General features: G+C 37.2%; 1 long non-coding RNA gene across 2 annotated transcripts in view; it reads left to right on the top strand.

The window, feature by feature from the left end:
• The window catches only part of LOC140520424 (uncharacterized), a 103,514-nt gene that overhangs the window by 10,550 nt on the left and 70,179 nt on the right, over positions 1-22,785 (top strand). The window contains exon 3 of one of the 2 annotated variants that reach the window (XR_011972496.1): positions 6,679-10,480. The exons of the other annotated variant lie outside the window; for it this stretch is intronic. This is a non-coding gene — a long non-coding RNA (uncharacterized lncRNA). Of the gene's footprint in view, positions 1-6,678; positions 10,481-22,785 lie in introns of those variants that run through there. 2 annotated transcript variants of the gene reach the window in all.

Here is a 22,785-nt window from a genome sequence, read left to right on the forward strand (position 1 = left end):
CTATCCAATACAAATTGTTCTGTCTCTGACAGAGATCATTCAGCCTTTTCTTGGATACATCCAGTAACAACGGACTCACTGCCCTTACAAGGCATCATCCTGTTACATCTTGTTAGAAAAGTAATTTATATCTCACCAGTTCTAGTTCTTTTTTGCTTTACATTTTTATTTCAAGTTTTGAATTCTAAGTTCTATTCTTTCTTCCTTCTCTCCCCTCTCTCCTCCCTGAGGTGGGGTTAAAGGGTATGCACGGTTTTATAGCCTTTTGGGTATTGTTCCAAATTACTCTCCAGAATGGTTGGGTCAGTTCACAATTCCACCTGTAAAAGTGCATTAATGTAGATTGCCCACATTCCTTCCAGTATCCAATATTTTTCTGTTTTTGTCACATTAGCCACTCTGATAGGTGTGAGGTGGTACCTTAGAGTTTTTAAATTTTCATTTCTCTCATCAATAGTGATTTAGAGCATTTTTTCATATGATTATGGATAGCTTTGATTTCTTTGTCTGAAAATTGCCTATTAATATCTTTTGGCCATTTATCAATTGAGGAATGCCTTATATTTTTATAAATTTGACTCTTTTCTCTATATATTTTAAAATGAGGTCTTTATCAGAGAAACTTGTCACAAAATTTTTAAACCCAATTTTCTGCTTTCCTTATAATTTTGGTTGCATTAGTTTTGTTTGTGCAAAAACTTTTAAATTATATATAATCAAAATTATCTATTTTACTTTTTGTAATGTTCTCTATATCTTCTTTGGTCCTAAATTCTTCCCTTATCCATAAATCTGACAGATAAACTATTCCATTTTTTCTTAATTTGCTTGTGGTATTTTCACCTTTAATTGTAAATCATGTACCCATTTTGACCTTATCTTGGTATATGTGTGAGACATTGGTCTATATCTAGTTTCTGCCATACTGTTTTCCAGTTTTCCCAGGAGCTTTTGTCAAATAATGAGTTTTTTTTCCCCAAAAGCTTGGCTCTTTGGATTTACTATAATATAATTTGTACCTAATCTATTACATAAATTCATCATTATATCTTTGCCAGTACTAGATCATTTTGATTATCACTGCTTTATAATGTAGTTTGAAATCTGGTACATCTTGATCCCTTTCTTTTGCATTTTTTTCATTGTTCCTTTTATATCTTTGAACTTTTGTTCTTCCAAATGATTTATTTTTTTTTTTTAGCAGAGCATCACTTCTTAAGGTACAATATTATACAATTACATTTCATGCCACAATTTCATTAGCCATTTCTCATAACCAGTTCTAGTTCTGCTCTATGAACTGTTGTAGAATAGATCTAATCCCTCTTCCATGAGTTAGTAGGTAGCCCTTCGGCTACTTTCTAGCTAGCCTTTGAACCTCAATTGCATCACCAGGAAAATGAAAAATACCCATGTAGCACCCCACTCTGGAGCAGTCCTTCAACCTGAACTCACACTTGGGGGTTGGATCCCCAGAGAGTGACTATTTCTTTGAGGATCAGGGGTTACCCTCTTGGGTCAGTCTTCTAACACTAGAGCTCCACAAGCTTCCACCACTGGGCTGCCTTTTAACAATCAGCTAGTAGACTCAATTGTGTCTTAACAATGACATTTAGTAAAATGAACCATTAATTTCAAAAATTTTCCTCCCTACTCCTCAGCCCCCTCCTCTAATAAACCTGGGTTTCACTTTCCCATACATACAATATTTATGGAGATTGTGGAATCAAACTTAGAGTGCAGGGGTAGTGAGGAATTACCTATAGACAGTGGTATACTGGAGCCAGCTCACATCTGCTCCAGAGAGCTGACCATTAAATTTTTATTTTGAACACTCATACCTGGGAAATGGGCAAATGCCCATATTGTTTCATTGATTATTTGGTTTTCAGAAAGTGATGGAGGAAATGTTTATAATGCAGATTAAACTTAAATGCCATGTCTTTTTTTTTTCCTGGAGAGCTAGATGTTAAATAAACATTGACCAGGACATTCCTGTGTATAAAATACACATGGAGGCAAAGGCAACTTAATACTCCTGGAACTACTGGTTCTAAAAGTCCTTTCCCCTTTGTAGAGTCCTCACTCACTTATCCTTGGATTCAGAATCTCTGCTGGAAAAGTAATTCATCTTGGTCCCCAAGCTGCATGTTTACCATAGTCTAACTCTTTTACTGCACTCAGGTGCCTTGCTCTTTGAAGACACTTCTTCCCTCCGGTGACAGTTTCTTCTGTATCTTTATCTGTCTAGGATGTGCACTGCTCCTTCTCCACTGTATACAATATTCCTAATGGTTCAACGGATGCCCTTCAAAACTACATGGCCCATGATGGGGGTGGGGAGAAGAGAGAAATTCCGTTCTTCCCCTGTGGTGGTCTCCTGGAGATAGGAAATCTCTCCCACTCTCAAACTCTGAAATTCCTCTAGGGTTTAACTATTTTCAGCCCCCAGAGGCTTGGCACTGTTTCCTTCTTAACTCAGAGAAGTGTTTGTACCTCATAAAGGCATCAGGGGAGACATATCTTTACAGTAAGTTTAACATTTTATTAACAACTTGATTACATTCTGGGCCTTCTGTGGCTATATTACTTAAGGTTGGGGCCGGGTATACTTGTACTACCCACCTTGTAGGATTGTTAAGTGGTGCCTTCCTCTCCATAACCCCATTTTTTTCTAGTCATTTCAGTTGTGTTTGACTCTTCTTGACCCTATTTGGAGTTTTCTTGGCAAAGATACTGAAGTGGTTTGCATTGCGTTCTCCAGCTCATCTAAGAGATGAGGAACCAAGGAAAAACAAAATAAGTGACTTGCCCAGGGTCACATAGCTAATAAGTGTCTGAGGTCAGGTTTTCTTCTTTTCTTTTTTTTTTGTTAGGCAATAAAATTTTATTTTACTAGTCCCTGAGATCATCCTGAGATCACTGACCCCGCGGTCCCTGTAGTCCCCATGTGCCTCCAGGGTCTCCATAAGTCCATCATCCTTCTGGGGCATGGGGAATGGAGGGCTCTACTCAGGCCATATCCCCTGAGGGCCTGATATACATGGGCCAGGAAGGGGAGAGTGCAGTGGGGCAGCACTCTAGGGCAGCAGCCTCTAGTTTTGGGGTGTTCCCTGAGCACACACCACCTCCTGCTGTGAGGCCAGTTTTGAACTCATGAGAATGATTCAGATTCTGAGCCCAGAGCATTATCCACTGAGCCACCTAGCTGCCCTGTTATAAGAATAGTGCTTTGTAAACCTTAAAGCACTGTGGAAATGGGAATTGTTATTATTTTTGCATTTTAAGGTAGCTGTCCAACTCCCTTCCTTCTCGGCCCCCCCCTCCTCCATGGCCAAATGGAATCTCTCATATTTAATTCTGCACTGGAATGGACTGAGGACTTGACTGAGGTTCTGGGGTAATACAGGATATGTTTTTTGGATTCAGTGAAAACAAATCAGTAAAATTGAAATATGCACTGGTTTATTCCATTAATAAAAATGAAATGGTGGCTAATCTGACTGCCTCTCCCCAGGGAGGGACAGAATGTTCTCATTTATACAGAAACCAAACATCCAGAAAGCTCAAATAACTGCCTGCTTTGCAGTAAGTAAACAAAGATCATTTCTGTTTATAATGATGACCTGAAGCACTTGGAAGTCCTGGTTGCATTGTTGGGACTCAAGAAAGATCACACTCGGGTCAGAACAGTCTCATTGTCAGTAATGCTTGATTCATTGTCAGTCATACTTGATTATATTTTAATTCCTTAGAAAATTAGCTATCCGTGTATGAACATAGCTCTGGTTTAATCAGCCTGGCTGATTAAAATAAAGAATGCTGTAACATTCAGTAGCATTGCCTGATCAGGTGGAGTTTTATTTTCTTCTTATATATAAATTTATGTACACACACACATACACACACACACATGCACGTGTGTGTGTGTGTGCATTTTTTGAGAGAAGTAAGTTGTAATATTTTCTCCTTTAATACAAACATCCTTCATGAGCAAAGATATAGAGCCAAAGATTATTAAATCTAAAAGGGACCTGAGATCATGTATTCCAACCCCTTTCCTTTTGCAGAGGAAGAAAACAAGACCCAGAGACTGGACATTTTTCTCAAGGTCACACACAGGGTTAGTGACAGAGCTGGAACTTAGGTCTTATGACTGCTGTTCCACACTAATACAACTTTTTTTAAGAATTGGAAATATCTTACTTTTGGTTTTTTATTTATGATGGTCTTTCCGCAGGGACTGATTCCTTTCCTGGCAAGGGGATTTGTGAGTACACTGATTCCTCTTTAAAACCCTATTTGTTCTGTCTTTAAATCCAAAAGCTAAGATGCCAGTTATAATTCTTAAGGGGAAGAGTTGCTTGCCTTGCTTATCTTTGATGAATACCAGTTTGATAATTAACAACAATACCTTGGATTTTGAGAACATTTTTCACTTTTCCAAATCCTGTGCTGAGAACCTTTAGTATCAGGCCAAGAGCTCAGGCTACAGGGCCTCATGTAAGAAATGTCCTCCAGTATGACATAATAGATACACTTAGAGTTTAGCCTGAGCTTCAAGAGATCTTAGGCATCAAATCCAACCCTTTTGTTGTACAGAGGAAGAAACTGAGGTCAATGAGTTGAAGTGACACACAAGGTCACCCAGTTATTGAGCAGCAGCCAAATGACACTAAAAAGCTGACACTTACTGGCTCTGTGGCCCAGGGCAAGTCATTTCATCTCCTGTGCCTTGGTTTCCTCATCTATGAAAATGAGGGCATTGTAGTACTCTCTAAGGTCCCTTCTGTCTAATCTGTTGCCAAGGTCTTTGAGCTTATCTTTTGTAATGTCTCTCAGATAAACCCCCTTTTCTCTTCTGATACTATCACCATCCTGCTACAGGCCCTCATCGCCTCACACCTGGACTACAGCAATGACCTCCTGGTTGGTCCATCTGGCAAGTGTCTTTCCAGCCCCTCCCATTTTCTACTCAACTGTCAAAGTGATTTTTCTAAAGTTCAGGTCTGACCATGTCACACATACCCTTTCCCCACTCAAACTCCAGTGTCTCTCTCTGACTTCTAGGTTCAAATATAAAATCCGCTGGTTTTCAAGGTCCTTCATACCTTTAAACCTTATAAATTCTCAAACCTTACATCTCTCCCACAAACTCTTTAATCCAGTGACACCAGCCTCCTTGCTGTCCTAGGAGCAAGAAACTCCATTTTCTAACTCTGGGCATTTTCACTGTTGGTCCCTCATGCACAGAGTGCCCTCCTTCATCTGTACCTCCTGGCTTCTCTAAATTCCTTCAATCACCACCACCTAAAATCCCACCTTCTACAAGAAACCCTTTCCAATCTATCTTAGTTCTAATGCCTTCACTCTGTCTATTGTTTCCAGTTTATCCTGTATATAATTTGTTGACATGTAGTTGTTTGCATGCTGTTGCCCTCCTTAGCTGTTGAGCTCCTCAAGGACTTAGAATGTCTTTTGTATTTCTTTGTATCCCCAACTTTTTGCATAGTGCCTGGCACATAGTAAAGCACTTAGTAAATTGACCGACCAAAAAACCCATAAATTATATTGAAATATAGCTTTTGTTTGTTTGATTGAGATGTCACGTTCATCTCTTCATGACCCTATTTAAGGTTTTCTTGGTGAAGATACTGGAGTGGTTTACCATTTCCTTCTTGAGCTCGTTTTGCAAGTAAGGAAACTGAAGCAAACAAGGTTAAGTGACTTGTCCAGGGTCACACAGCTAGTAAGGCCACATTTGAACTCAGGTCTTCTTAACCCCAGGGCCATCATTCTGTTCATTGAATAATTTATAAAAACAAGTTCACAGACCTCAGTTAAGAACACTTAAATTAGATGATCCCTCATTTGACTTCTAATTAATGAATCACTAAGCCAACTCATAAGCATTATTTATATGACAAACACTCCAGTTCTACTGCCTGTGGTCTCTTCCAAAGGTGAAATTCTATGGCTCAGTTAACACCTCAACATAGTAACCAAAGCTGTCATAACATTGACAACAAACTCAGCAATTGCTTCATTTTCCTCTTTGTATCTTCAATGCCTTGCATATAGGAGATACTTAATAAATACTTATTGAAATTAAGTTCTATTGATCTTTACCAAAATTCAATTCAGTTTAAATCAAAAAGGACTTTTTAGAACAAATACCTTCTATGCCCAAGTCACTGGGCTAGAAGAGATGGGTACAAAGATGAAATGAAAAATGAGCCCTATCCTTAAAGACCTTACATGAAAATGAGGGTGAAAGAGACACAGTATTAAACAGATAAATAAATATGAAATATTTTGAGGAGAGAGAAAGACCCAGTTAGGGGGTTTAGCAAAGTGCTTACAGAGGAGAGGCATTTGATCTGAACTTTGAAGGAAGTTAAAGGTTCTTATAAGATGGAAGATGAGGAGCCAACATAGGACAGTGTGAGTCAAGTTCAAACTGATAATTCAGATGTTCTGATTTTCTTTTCAGAGTTTTCTCTATTATGTCATAGCTGGCTACTGTCAGTCTGAAGATCCCTGAATTTAGGATTTAGGACCTTCTCAAAGAGATAGGATGGCATCTTCCCTTGCCCTGTCCACCCATCTAAAGCCCTGCTTTCACTGCCTCAAATGAATTTTCCTCCCAATATCTCTCTATGCCTTTTTGCTCCTTAGAATCACTCTGTGTTCAAAATTTCCAGAAGACAAAGTACTTTCCCACTTACCACTTATCACTCAGCTTTCTGCCAGAGCCTCCAAGGAAAGCATGAAGTTCCCAGGATCCTAGAACAGCACAGTCTCCTTCTGCACTTGTGCCTAATGTCAAGACTTCTGCAAGAAGAGTTAACAGTTACACAAGAAAAAAAATCAAAGAAGTACATGATGTTAAAAAAAAAGCCAACAATTCATCATGCTGATTAGTTGAGAATGAGAAAATGTGTGGGATGATGACATTACTCTTTACTTGAAAAGAGAATCACAAAAATTAAAGGTGGAAAAGGACTCCTCGAATTATACAGTCAATCAGTCTCACTCCCTTAGTAAATATAATAATATTTGATTCAGTTTTATTCTGGAGAAGAATTGTCCCCATCACAGAATTGAACTTGGGTGTCTGTTCCATAATGATACACTTGGAACAGTTCTAAGCTGTTTCTTCCCTGCCTTCCTCCCTTCCTGCGACATCTTTGTTCCAAATTTGTCTAGATGTCTACATGTTACTTTTGCAGTCATAGGAGTTAGAGCTAGAAGGACCCTAAGAGGCCAGGTAGGCCAATGTTTCTTAACTGTTTTTTGTGTCATGGACCCCTTTGGCAGTCTGGTGAAGCCTCTTTCAGAATAATCTTTTTAAATGGATAAAATAAAATACATAGAATTACAAAAGAAACTAATCATATTAAAATATAGTTATCAAAGTATTTTTTAAAGACCACAGACCCTAGATTTAAAAACTTTTTTTTATGGTAAGGAAACTAAGACCCAGACAGGTTAAGAGAATTGCCCAATGTCACACAGGCGGTAATAATAATAACAATAAATGACATTTATGTAACATGCTAATATTGCAAAGTACTTTACATACTTTATCTATTTCGTAGAAATAGAATTAAAACTCAAGTCCTCTGACTTCAATTCTTTCTCTCATTCCGTGGTGTCTCACAGATTGCCTAAAATTAGGTAAAAACAACCAACGATGATTTGTACGCCAACCTTGCTCTCGTCTCCATGTTCATTTAAACCGTTTAGGTGTGAGTGTGTAATTTCATGTGTTTTCCTTGTTTGGTATAATACCATGTGTACTTAATAAATAACATGTTCTTAAAATAAATTTCAAAGGGAGAAATTGCTGTGATTAGTGGAAAGAGCGCTAGATTCTGAAATGAGAATATCTAGATTGGATTACTGGTCCTGACCCTTACTGTTTTGACTGTTACTCCAAGTTCTTGGATACCCATTTTCTCTATAAAACAGGGATAATTATGCTAGCAGAGGTAGTCTGGTGCAGTAGATAGTGCTAGCATTGGAATCAGAAAGACAAAGACCTGAATCCTGCTTCCAAAATTTCCTGTGCCAACTTAGACTACTTTGGGCCTTGAGAAACTCCCCAAGCTACTAAAATTCTCACACTGCCTATATTGCCCATGTTAAGGAAACCACAGGTCCTTCTCTTATTTGGAGAACTCATATAGTAAAATTCTATACATGTGAGCTTTTACTATATTCCTTCTCTCCCTTAAACACACACACACACACACACACACACACACACACACACACACACACACACACACTTTGTGCAGCCTTCTTTGTCACTTACTAACCATCTAACTTTTGTTCTGAAATAGATATTAAATATGGTCAGACAAATTTCAGGTTTTTATTTTCCTGCCCAATTCCCTCCCACTGGTTAGCCCACTTTAAGGCTGCCTCTCTTTGCACTAGAAGTTAGTGTGCTTAGGGAAAGCAAATTAAAGTAATAATAAAAATACAAGAAACTATTTCCATAGCACTTCAAGATTTTCAAAGTGCTCTCCTCATATCAATTTTATGAATTAAGCAGTGCAAGGATCATCACTTCTATTTTATAGCTGAAGAACCTAAGGCTCAGGCAGGTAGATTTGCCCATACTCACATAGCTTAAAAATGGCAGGGTGGGATTTGAATGAACCCAGGTCTTCTTGGTCCCATGTCTAGTGAGCTGAGTCTTAAGAAAAGACGGGAAAGAAAATATACTGGAGAAAAAGAATTAAAACTTGTACTCTAAATCCAAATGTAGAAAATTTTCACATTATTCATCATTTGAGAGTATCTGATTTTCTGTTCATGAATTTGAACATCTGAGATTTGACTGTACAGATAAAATCCCATGAACTAGATAGAGGTAATTAAGATAGATTACTTTAATTAGATTACTTTTATTTTTGATTAAATTTTTTATCAACAAAAATCTATTTTTTCCTTTCATTGGAAAGAAAAAAAACCTCTTTTATCAAATATGCACAGATAAGCAAAATAAATTCCCTCATTGATGATGTCTTATTCTGACACTGTGAGTTATCCCCACATTATCAGGAGATGGGTAGCTTGCTTCATCATTGGTCCTCTGAAATGGTGATGGGTGTTCCTTCAGAGTTCTTAAGTCTCTCAATTCAGTCAGTCAGTTAACATCTAACTAACTGTGCTCCGGACCAGGGATACAAAAAAGTTGTTTGTCTTTATAAGGTGATTGTTATTATATAAATTGCTGTGGTCCTGCTCACAACACTCTCCAACAGTTCTTTAACCCTTCCCAAATTTTTCTGTAACCATCCTTTTCATCATTTCTTACAACACAGTAGTATTTCTTTACATTCACATACTGTAATTTGTTCAGTCATTCTCCAATGGAAGGGTACTGCCTTAGTTAATCGAATTCCTTTTAAATAAAGATTTTGTACTCTAGTGTACAGAAGAACAGGATTTGCTTGTTTCTTTGCTCATTTAAATAAATCAAAGTCAACTAAACTCAATACTTCAGGTGATACAGGACTATATTTGCTACCAGTGATAGCTTCTTAGGGCTGCAGAGAGATGTGAATTGTTGGTTCACTGAACTGAGGGATATAAGGTCTCTGGGTTATTGGGAGCAGGAAACAGCTGGAATTAATATTAATTATGAAGATGAATGCTCTTATAACTGCCGCAAGAGTGAGTAAAGAGTCATACTCAAGTCAAAAAGATCTATTTTCTAAACCTAGCCCTATCTTAACTGTGTAACCTTGAGTGTGTCACTTAACTTTGGGAGGCCTTAGTTTCCTTCTCTGCAAAAGGAAGGATTTGAACTGGTTGATTTCTCAGGAACCCTGACTCTAAATTCCAAAATCCACTTAACCTCTTCAAACCTCAGTTTCTCCACTAGTAAATGAGAGGGAAGATCTCTTCTAGTTTAACATTCTGCTTTCCTCCTCACTCTACCCAATTTATTTTCTCTGCACCCTGCTGAGTGTCTAGAATGCTAATTTAATTACAGGTGAAACTTGAAAACATATTATTGTCCTTAAATAAATAGATTGACTACTACACAAACAGGGGCTTGGGAACAAATTTATTCTGAATGATATATTTTTTAATTAGCTAGATTGTGCATAGCTCATGAAAATATCATCTCTATTAACTTCAGTAAACAAAGACTTTAGAGGTAGCATGGTAAAGTGGGCAGAGGGATGGATTCAACCAAGAAGTCCCAGGTTTGAGTCCTAACTCTGAAGGATCCTGGTTGTGTGATCTTGGGCAAGTTACTTACCTTCTCAGTGCCCCAGGGCAACTATCTAATGAGTCAGCGACCATACAGCAAGTGTGAAACAGTGGCTGGTCAACAGTTGTAAAGGGAGTTTATTCACTAAGGTTCATCACACCAAGTTGAAGCATATATCTGAATCAAAATCCTTCAACAATAACATCCTATGCCAAAATGATATTCATCCTAATACTTGCACACAAACACACACACAAATGTATATATACATACATATATATATATAAATGCATGTATATTTATTTTCCGTTTTTTGCAAGTGTATAGGAATATGCTTGTGTAAAGACTTTAGTAGCCTACCTTCACCACTAAATGCTTAAGCCTGGGGAAAGTCAAATTTGAGTCACCCAGCTCAAATGAAACCTGCAGGAACAACAGAAAACCCTTCCCCCGCCCCCCCCCAATCAATGAGTTTAATTTCAACTTGCTGCCAGTTCTTTAGGTGTTCCCCCCAGTATGAATTGGCATCAGTCTCATCAGTCCCATAACCTGCACTCCAGGACCAGGGTTCTCACCCCAGGGATCCCCTATGCCTGGTCCTGCTTGATCCAGCTAAGAATCATATAAAAAAACAAACAAACCTGTTTTGCAGGTTTTCAGTGCCCCTCAACCCCACTCCCATCTTCTACCAGAGGCCCCAATAGCACCTAACCTATTTCCATCCTCTCTGACTGACCCTTCTTATAAATCTAGGTGTTTTCCTTCAGTAAAGCTGATTTGCTTTACTTTGTGACTCTCAGCTTGTGTAATGTTCTCAATCGTCAATGGTCAATAAACTTTTATCAAGTGCTAGGCACTGTGTTAAACTCTAGGGATACAAAGAAAAGTAAAAAGCCCTTACACTATAGGACCTCATGTGTACTATGCAAATAATTATGAATAAATAGGCTATATTATGTCTTGTGCTATACTGTCCTTTGTGGTACAGCATGTTGGATTCTTGACCCTGACTCATATTACATTAAGTCAATACAGATTATATATGTTTGTGTGCAATACATATTGCAAATCTAGTTGAAATCTATCTAGAACTTATCTAGGTATCATTTCATCATCACAAAATCCTTCAATTTTGTGGTGGATACCACCTAACACCAAATAATGCTGAGGATATCAGTTAATACATATTCTTATCTGTCAGAACCTGAGAGCAGATGAATGTCAATAAAAAATCAAGAAGCATTTGTTAAATATTTGTTATATGTAAAGCCCTGTGCTAAAACCTGGAATACAAAAAAAGCCAGACAGTCCCTACCCTCAAGGAGTTTACAATATAATGGATCTAGAAGTGTGTTTATTTCCTCCAATCAACTCATTTGACTTGTTTGTCCCCACTGACAAACAAAATCCCTTTCTTCCCTTTCCTCTGGGACTTACTGAGTCATACCTCTTAATATTACTTTGTAAAGACATTGAATCAAGCTGGCAAAATAAACATAAACATGCTAATATAAAATTCCAATCACCCATATTCATCTCAATGACACCACCACCACCACAATTCAGTCCTGCTCCAATCTCCCCAAGATATCAAGAGAGTAAAAAACCCTAGTCTCACTAACCAAAAGGTTTTGACTCAAAACCTGGACTGATTTGCTCAGATTGTGTTAATGAATATAGGAATCAGGGTCCCTAGTGTCTATCCCTAAGGGTGCATATACAAATATGAGTGGGGGGCAACTTCAGTTGATTTTTCTTTGTCTAGAACAGTCAGCAGTTTCACCTTTCCCCAGATATGTACCAGTCATCTGCTTTGCTGGAGAACAGCTTTATGCATCTGATTTTACCTCTGTCCCTTCAGGACTGGGGCAAAAGCTGTTGGGTTTTTCCACAGACACGTGGCATTGACTGGTATCATATAGTGGGCTGATTTGGGTCTCACTATTATTCTTCCTTCAGGCTGAAACTTCACTGATTTTCATTCTATCCCTGTAGCACTGAAATGAGATCCAGATAATATGATCCAGATACTCCTCCCAGATGGTACAATCTGTCTGATAAATCTAGCATACTCAATGGCAGGGGAATAGGCTAGATCTTGAGTGGCATTACATTTCTCTTTGACCCTTGCTTTTCAATCTCTCTTCTCTGTATCACAACTTTCATGGGTAATGCTCATTGAATCTAGGTGTGTGCATAACCAAAGGCTAGCATACACATCACATGTGATCTTTCCAATAATCCTTTGAAATAGGTCATGCAGGGTCGGCTAGGTGGCACAGTGGATAAGGACCTGAGTTCAAATTTGACCTCAGATACTTATTAGCTTTATGACTCTGAGCAAGTCACTTAATCTTTATTGCCTCCAAAAGAAAAAAAAAAGAACTTGGTGGTGCAAGTTTTATTGCCCTCATTTTACAGTTGAACCCCCCCTCACACACATGTGTGTGTGAGGGGGGGCAAAGTTCAATGTCAATTACCAAAATTTATATATATATATATTCTTTGTATTTATTATATTTATATATCATTGTATTTAGTACTTGTTTACATGTTGTATTCCATACCACCTCCTTCTTCCCTCAAAGAGGAATGAAAATTCTTTGAAGATAGGAATTGTTTTATATCTATCTTTGTATCTTCAGTACCTAACATGGTAACTTGAACATAGTGGTCATTTGTGACAACTGGTGACACAGTGGATAGATTACTGGGCCTGGAGTCAGAAAGACTTGAGTTCAAATCTAGCCTCAGACACTAGCTGTATGACCTTGAGCAAGTGACTTAACCTAGCCTCAATTTCCTCAACTGTAAAATGGGGATAATATACAGTACTTATCTCATAGAGTTATTGTAAGGATTAAATGAGATAATATTCATTAAAAGAGTTTAGCATAGTCCCTGGCACAGTGTAGGTACTTTATAAATGAATATTCCTTTCTCTTCCTTTCCTTTTCCATCTCTCTTTCCTTTCTCATTTAATGAACTAAATTGAAATCTTTTGAGTCCCAACTCCAAAACTCAGTAGTTGTGACAGGATGCGCAAGCCAGATAATAATTCTGGGACACCAGAGTCCTCCTCTGTAAATAAAGAGTAATAAGACTTGCATTACCTTTCTCCTACTGTTGAGAGGAAAATACTTTGTAAATCAAGTACTTTGGACTTATATGTGATTGCTATTGGCTAAATTTTTCAATTTTCAATGGATTGTTTTGGTATTGTGAAGAACTTCTGTTGGAAAAACATTGAAAATTATGGTAAAGTAACTATTAAAAACAGACAATCATCAGGGTTATAGAGCACCTCTTTTACCCATTAAAGTATTCATTGTATGTATCACTTTCTAATGTAAAATGTTTTCATAAATATATATGACTATATCAATTAATTTTTCATGTTAACAGAACAGATTTGAGAGAATTGATTATGATTAACAGTTATATAAAGCAATTTCACTATTTTACATTTAGGCCAATAAAAATATGGAATATATTAGTGTACTAATTTAATTAAGACCTAGATGTCTGTAAGTGGAACCAAAGTGGGATTTTTTTGTTGTTGTTTTTTTTCTGGAGTTCAGCTTCCTAGGCTCAGGCTAAATTTTAAACATCTGAAGGATTAATGTTCTTTGAACCCTGATAATTCACAGCTGTGCTGAGTCATGTACATTTCATGCCTTCTGGTTTTAGGTCAATCAGGGGCCAAGTTTTTGTTATATGTTCTGGGAGGCTGTCATTCTGCTTTGGGGTCTTGCTCATGAGAAGGGCCTTTTTATTTCCTGGATGGGACTCTGGGTAGTCATTTGTTAAGAACCTTGTAGACTACTCAGATGTTGGTGCTCTCCCAGTCTGGTGATGTATGTAAATGTTAAGGTATGTAGGAAGATTATTAAAACACTTGGAACCTTGTCAATTGAATTTTTTCTTGTATACTCACTTCTTTTTACTTATCTGTCTGCATTGTTTAATTAAATGTAGACCCCTCTGAAGCTGTCTTTCCTTTAGGAAAGCGGATCAAAGAACCTGTGCTAGCAACCTACCCAATGTGCTAGTATGGTTGCTAATACAATGTCTATTACAGTGTACATTTTAGAAAACTTTGAAAGTCTTTGCTTTGCAGCATTCCAAAATATAAAGTCACTGATATTATCGGTCCCTCATTTGAAGATTTTTTTCTACTACACTTGATTTGCTTACTTATAACAATCAAGAATTACCTAAATGCAAATGTTAGATGATTTTTCCAAAGAAATTTAGCACATAAAGACATAAGAGAATTACTATTATGTTTGAAAGATAACAAAAGTGCTCTGGGGGGGGTTATGGGAAAGTAGAGGTCTCTTAGACTTTGCCATACCTAACAGAGAGTTGTGTATTTTCATTGTTTTCTACTCAGAGCAAAGAAGTATTTGAATTGCCTCATTTGAAGTTTCCTATTTCAAGGAGACGTGATTTTACCTATTATGAGTACATCTTTCATTAATGAAAACTGCAAACACTTTATGCCTTAATGTATGATCTTTTAAAGTTGCTGTAGGTAAGAAATTAATCAGTATTTGGTCAACTTGCTGATAAACCTCTCTCAATTTAACTAGTCTGGTCTTTGACAACAGACACAGTGCATTGCTGGATATATATGGATGTATACAGAAGTTTTAACTAACATGAATCAATCTCTATAACAAGGAGAGCAGCAGAGCAACCACAGTTAGTAAACATTTTACTTACCTGTTCAGTAGAGAGAAATAATCAAAATCAATAGTAGTTCAAAATAGAAAAGCATTTGTATATATCTCACAGTGAAGGAGTATCCTTGGTCACATCTGATTCAAGTTAGTCCAGTGGTTCAGGTATGAGATTGGAATGAGGTGAGACACTTGTAGACTGTATAATATTTTACAAAAGTTAAATTTACTTAATAATAGTATGGGAAGGCTATTTGCAAAGATTCAACGTTGGTTCAGTTGGATGAAACTCTCCCAAGTCTCCATACAGGAATGCATCAGGCCTAAGCAGATGCTTTGCATAGAAGCAGTGAATCTACCAAACCTGAGGAGCTAACTACTTTTGATAAATACACTGGGATTATTATGCCCTAGTCCACTGGAAAGCTATGATTTAAGCCTTAGTCCTATAGATCAGTGACATCCAACTAAGCACAATACCTGACACATAGTAGGTGCCTAGTAAGTGTTTTCTGATCAATTCATTGTCTTTTTAAAATATTTTCCTCCAATTACATGATAAAACAATTTTCTACATCGTTTTTAAAGTTTTGAGTTCCAAAATGTTTCCCTCCCTCCCCCCTTCCTGACATGGGAAGCAATCTTCCATATTAGTCATTTTGTACAAGAAAATGTGAACAAAAAAAGAATGAAAAGGATGGAAGGAAGAGAAAAAGAAAGAAAGCTTCTGAAGTTTGTATTCAGCAACAATAGTTCTTTCTCTGGAGGTGGACAGCATGTTTCATCATGAGTCCTTTAACATTGTCTTCAATCGTTGTCTTGCTGAGAATAGTTAAATCATTCACAGTTCTTCATCATACAATATTGCTGTTACTATCTACAATGTTCTCCTGGCTCTGCTCATTTCACTTTTCATCAGTTCATGTAAGTCTTTCCAGGTTTTTCTGCAATCATCCTACTGTGACATAAAAAGTTCAAGAGATAGAGCTTCTGAATAGTTAACCATTTTATTAATCATTGCTGGCAGATAATTAATAAAAGGGATCAGTGGCACTCTCAAATGCCAAAGACCTCTCATGGAACCAACTCAACACTTATATGCGTTTGGAAGAGTGGGTGTTCCTGAGGATGGCAATCAACTCTGATTGCTTAACAATTAATGAGAATGAATATTATAATTATATATAATATGTAATGTGATATAACAGTATTATAATTATAATAATATTGTAATGAGAGGTGGACTCATCTAACGAGGGACTGTGACTTTGGCTACTCTTATTCCTAGACCAGGGACCATCTCCAGTCATCCCGATGTGTATCTGGCCACTAGAACCAGATGTCTCCAGAGGAGAAAGTGAGGTTGGTGACTTTGCACAGCCCTCCCTCACTTAAATCCAACTCACTTACATGTCATGGCATCACCTCCATGATGTCATCGTCCCCTTTGAGAGCTGAGGACAAAAGACAATAATCCAGACCATCCCAGCCTGACAATCTAGAGAAAAGATCTATCCTCACCCAAGCCTGAGTAGAACACAATGGACCAGAATTCACCTTAGATTAAATTCTTGATAATGTTTTCTAGTTGGGTGGTGTCGCCCACCTAGTATAGAAAAGCATGTACGTGGGGATTTGGGCAATGTTTCATCTATTAACAATATCCTTTAGTTCAATATCCTGAACAATCTACAACAATCTTGGTCCTAATTCAATAATTGATTCTTACTGTAAGAGAGAAATAATAATTTATCTCATTGCTTGTCATTTCTTACAACACAATAATATTCCATCACAATCATATACCACAACTTGAACAACCATTCTGCTGTTGGTGGATATAACCTCAGTTTCCAATTCTTATCCACCAGAAAAAAAGCTGCTATAGATATTTTTGTACAAATAGGTTCCTCCCCCCCCCACACACACACATACACACCTTTTTAAATCTCTTTGGCATGTAGACATAACAGTAGTATTGCTTGATCAAAGCATATATGCAGTTTTATAGCCCTTTGGGCATAGTTCCAAATTGTCTACAGATTGGTTGGATCAATTCACAATTCTACCAACTATGCATTAGTACCCCAGTTTTCCCAGTGTTTATCATTTTCCTTTTGTGCCATATTAACCAATTAGATAAGTGTGAGGTGGTACCTCAGAGTTGTTTTAATTTGTATTTCTCTGAACAAGAGTGATTTAGAGCATTTTTCATATGACTATAGATAGCTTTGATTTCTTTGTCTGAAAACTGCCTGTTCATATCCTTTGACCATTTATCAACTGAAGAATGATTTCTATTCTTATAAATTTGACTCAGTTCTCTATATATTATAAAGATTTTATTTTTGCCCCAAAAGCTTTGGGTTTATCATACACTAGATTACTATGGTCATTTACAATAATGTATTGTATACCTATCAGGGGTAGGGAACCTGTGGGGAACCTGAGGTCACATGTAACCCTCCAGGTCCTCAAGTGTGGCCCTTTGACTGAACCCAAACTTCTGAAGTTCAGTCAAAGAGTCACACTTGAGAATCTAGAGAACCACATGTGGCCTTGAGGTTATAGGTTCCCTGTCCCTGATATCTGTTGCACTAATCTACCACTCTTATTTTTTTAAGCAGTATCAGATTGTTTTGATAATTACCACTTTATAAAAGCTTGAAATCTGGTATAGCTACTCCACCCTCCTTTACATTTTTTTCATTGATTGCCTTGATATCCTTGACCTGTTTTTCCTGGAATTTCTCTACCTCTTGCTGCTGGCAATTCATTAAGTCTTAAAGGTGTCATTGACTTTTTTTTTTTAGAACTCATCATTTTTTAGAACATATCTGTGAAATAGATGTGGCTCCTGCTCCCAAAATTATAGATCACTAGCAACATCAATTCAGAAAGCAGAAGAGGGTATGAGTGGATGACAAATATAGTTTAGAAAAAATTTGTTGAGACAATTCACTAAGTTATCTCAAAGTCATTTAAGTATAAAAATGGAATGAGGAAAAACAAGGGAAAAAAGGAAAAGATCTTGCAAGATTGAAGGAAAAAAATCTTTCTTCATTAACAAGGACAATAGTGTCACCATGCTTGGACTTCTTGCTAGATAGCAGGTATTTATAGATGTAGTAGAAATGGCCATAAAGAGACTAAATAGAGGAAAGTTAGTCAAGCAACAATACTACTGACGTCTATATGGACCAATTGTAAAGTTAGAGGCAAAACAATTGGGAGGAACTGATTCACAAAGAAGGGAAGAAACAAGGGATGAAAAAAAGCATGGGTTTCATTAATGACAATAAATAAATGTGACCAAGAGAATATCAACAATTCTTGACCAATTTACCTTCTTTCCCACCTGTATAAAATTTGGGAGAGAGTTCTCTTCTGTTCTGAGCATGATCGATTTATTGGCTAGGATAATAGTAACTAATAAATTGGAGGTGGACAGCATGTCCACCCAAGACCAAAGACCCAGAGTGAGGGCCATCAGGGTCTTTCATAGCAGTTAACAAGAAAACAGGAAAAAACATCTCAAGCCCTATAAGTTTGTCTTCTGATTTGCTTGATATTATATCATGACAATATCCCCATGGGATTTTAATGAGGAGATGGGTTAAGAATCACCTATGCTCCTCCCTATTAGTTCCTCCCTGGGAAATGGGAGTAATCCTGGGATGATAAGATTAATCTGCTGACAAGGATATATGTAGTCTGCAGTGCTTTGATGGAAATAATTTGAATCTGAGTTAAGTGGGTGGGTGAGGTTGCAAAGATGGACCATACAAAAGTGGAAATTCAATTCACAATAGAATTAGTCCCGAGTGAAACTAATTATAAGACAAAAGTGTGACTTTTAAGCAAATTTCTCCCGGCATATAGGTGAAGGGTGGAGTTAAAAAGGTAAGGAATTTGGACTTAACAAGTGCGGGAAAGTATGAAACCCATACCAGCCTGGTTAAGTCTTAAACAAAAGTTAAACTCAATTTTCAATTTTATACTAAATATATAAAGGATACAATGAATGAGGGGAATAGGTAAGAGTGGGAAAGTTTTCACAAATGATATTCCATAGTAGACTATATTTTGATCATCCACACAACTGACTTAAAGATGAAAAGAATATAAAACCTTGTGTTTTTGTTTGTATAACAATATTTGATATATTTGACAAATATGAATTTGATTAACTAGAATGAAGTGCATAATGTTTGGATTAGAACATGCAGCTGGATGGAGAACCAATTGAAGTCGTGTGTATATCTTTGATAAGGAGTTACTTAAAGGTAATAAACTGGACCCAGAATTAAATAAGAAAAGAGCAGGTTGGGTCACATATGGGAAACTAGATAATGATTTCCATGAACACGGGATACTCATTGCTAGAAAATGTCTGTTTTCAAACACCAATGTTATGTCACTGGTGCTATATAGATATAAATTGTGAATACTATGATCTCAGAAGAATACACACTGCTTGTGATTATGATAAACAGTCCAAGATCTGGAGCTGATTGTGGATCGGATCATGAGGTTCTTATTGCAAAATTCATCCTTAAATTGAAGAAAGTAGGGAAAACCATCAGATTATATAGGTATGACCTAAGTAACATTCTTTATGAATATGAAGTGGAGGTGATGAATAGATTTAAGGGATTAGATCCATTAGTCAGAGTGCCTAAAGAATTATGGACAGAAGTTTGCGTTATTGCACAGGAGGCAACAACCATAAAAAACATTCCAAAGAAAAAGAAAAGTAGGAAATCAAAATGGCTATTGAATATGGCTTTACAAGTAGCTAAGTAATAAAAGGAAAGTAAGGGGTAAATGAGAAAGGAAAAGATATACAGACTGAATGCAGAATTCTGGAGAATAGCAAGGAGAGATAAGGTTTTCTTAAATAAACAACACAGAAATAGAAGAAAACAATAGAATGAGAAAGGCAAAAGATCTCTTCAAGAAACAGATATTAGGGAAAAGTTTCATGTAAAAATAGGCATGAAAAAAGACAAAAATGGTAGAAATTTAACAGAAGTAGAAGAGATTAAAAAGAGGTGGCAAGCATATACTATACAAGAAAGATCTTAATAGCACTGAGAAGCATGGTGGTGCGGCTACTGCTATAGACATAGACATCCTTGAGAATAAAATCAAGAAAGAATTGCTAATAATAAGGCTAGTGAAGGTAGTGGAATTCCAGCTGAGTTATTTAAAATGCTAAAATATGATGCTGTTAAAGTGCTGCACTCAATGTATCATCAAATTTGGAAAATACCACAGTGGCCACTGGATCAGAAAAGATCTGTTTGTGTCCCAATCCAAAGAAGGACAATGCCAAGAAATGTTCAAATTACTAAATAACTGCACTCATTTCATATGCCAGAAACTTTATGCTTAAGATTCTGCAAGCTGTGTGAACTGGAGTTACCAGAAGAATAAGCTGGATTTTGAAGAGGCAGAGGAACTAGAGACCAAATTGCCAACATTTACTGGATTATGAAGAAAGCAAGGGAGTTACAGAAAAACATTTGCTTCTGCTTCATTGACTACACTAAAGTCTTTGTGTGGATAACAACAAAATGTGCCAAGTCCTGAAAGAGATGGGAGAGCGAGATTATCTTACTTGTCTCCTGAGGAAACTGTATGCAGGCCAAGAAATGGCAGAACTGAATATGGAACAATTTAAGAATGGGAAAGGAATATAACAAGATTGTATATTGTCGCCCCATTTATTTAACTTATATTTTGAGTACATCATGCAGAATGCCATACTGGATGAATCAAAAACTGGAATTGAGGTTCCTGAGAGAAATAGCAACAATCTCGAATATGCAGAGGTTACCACTCTGATGACAGAAAGTGAAAAGGAATCAAGAAATCTCTTGATGAGAGTAAACAAGGAGAGTGTAAAAGCTAGTTTGAAGGTCAACATCAAAAAAAGACCTTGGTAACTGGTTTCATCACTTCTGGGAAAATAGAGAAGAAACGGAAGCAGTGTCAGATTTTGTATTCGTGGGTTCAAAGATCACTGAAGATGGTTATTAGAGCCATGACAAAAAAATGCTTGTTCCTTGGAAGGAAAGCTATGGCAGATCTGGACAGCATACTAAAGAGCAGAGATATCACTTTGTCAGCAAACTCCATAGAGTCAAAACTATGGTTTTTCCAGTAGCAATGTGTGATTGTGAGAATTGGACTATATGGAAAGTTGAACACTGAAGATTCAATGCTTTTGAATTGTAGTACTTGAGAAGACTTTTGAGAGTGTTTTGGACAGCAAGAAGATAAAATCAGTCAATATTTAAGGAAACTAATTCAGACTATTCACTGGAAGGCAAATGCTGAAGCTGAAGCTTAAATACAATGACTACATAATGATAAGTCCTTGATATTTGGAAAAATTGAAGGCAAAAAGAAAAGGGGACAGCAGAGGATGAGATGGATAGATAATATCACAGAAACAATGAGCATGAACTTGTTGTTTGGGAGATAGTAGAGGCTAGAAGAGCCTGGTGTGTTATGGTCCATGGAGTCACAAAGAGTTGGACATGATTGAATGACTGAACAATAACGGTGCATGTTACTAGTGATAATAGGATTAAGTAGTAGAGTGAAAACTTTGAAAGACTTAGGAACTCTGACCAAGTGCAATGACCTACCAGATTCCAGAGGAGACACGATGAAGCAGGCTGTTGTTCATCCTCACTGAATGACATCATGAAGTATCAAATTGGATGTAAGTGAGGCATAGTTGCACAGAGTCATTAGCCTGACACTCTCTTCCAGAGTCAAAAGTCAAGATGACTGGCAATGGGATGCTCTGGATGACCTTGGTGTATTCAATGTCTGACTAAGCTCTAAGTGCTCCCTAGCACCTGCTTCAGCTGCCTTCTTGGCCATTGGAACACATTGTTCTCATCTGCTCATTCCAATGGAGGAAAGTCTTCATATGCTTGAGGTAGACATTCCCCTAACTCATCAATGGGTCTAAGGCTTGTTGGTTACCCTCAAGCTAGTTTAACCCATCTGTTGACATGGTTTTACTGCAGTGTGGCTGCTACTTATGCAACAGCTTCTTGGAATCACAGATGAGAGTTGAATGAAAGGAAGACACCAAAAGTGGATGAGCAGTCCTGAAAAGGGCTCCACAAACCCTCACACCAGAGGTTCTAGCCCTTCCTGAATACCCCATAGCAGGTTACCCACCCCCTGAAAGAAAGGTGAGGAATGTTGGGTGCAGATTAAGACTTTTTTTTGACATGGCAAATGCAGGGATTTATTTTGCTTTATTATGTATGTTTGTTTTTAAGGGTTTTGTTTGTCTTTTTTTTTTCCAATGGGGAGAGGATTTTTGTTTATTGAAAAATATAAAATTAAAAAATATTATAGTATATATCAGAAGTGTCAAATGCAAATAGCAAAAGGAGTCACTAAGTGGTACATAAGGATCTCTGTGGAACCCATATTGATTTAGAAAACCACATATTAACATTATCTATGTGCTATTGTATCTATGTTCTGTCAAATATTTTCCAATTGCATTTTAATCTGTCAGTAGTCAGGTGCATTGTGAGCAGAGCGTTTGATACCTCTGGTGTAAAGGACACCATTAAGGACATGTGTGATTGAATGGTGAGATGGGTTAATAATAGAATCCTAAGTTTAGAGGTTGCAAGGGACCATAGAGGTCCCCTAGAGTAAATACCTCATTTTATAGATGAGGAAACTGAGACCTAATATAAACTCAAGCCCTGTGGTGTTAAATTCATTGTTCTTTTTACTGGTTCAGCCTTGTCCTTCTATCTTACTAAGGAATAGACACCACAGAGCTTTACTTTGGTTCACTTAGATAAGTTTTCCTTA

This window comes from Notamacropus eugenii, chromosome 1, assembly GCF_028372415.1.
Source record: "Notamacropus eugenii isolate mMacEug1 chromosome 1, mMacEug1.pri_v2, whole genome shotgun sequence".
Taxonomy (NCBI): Eukaryota; Metazoa; Chordata; class Mammalia; order Diprotodontia; family Macropodidae; genus Notamacropus; species Notamacropus eugenii.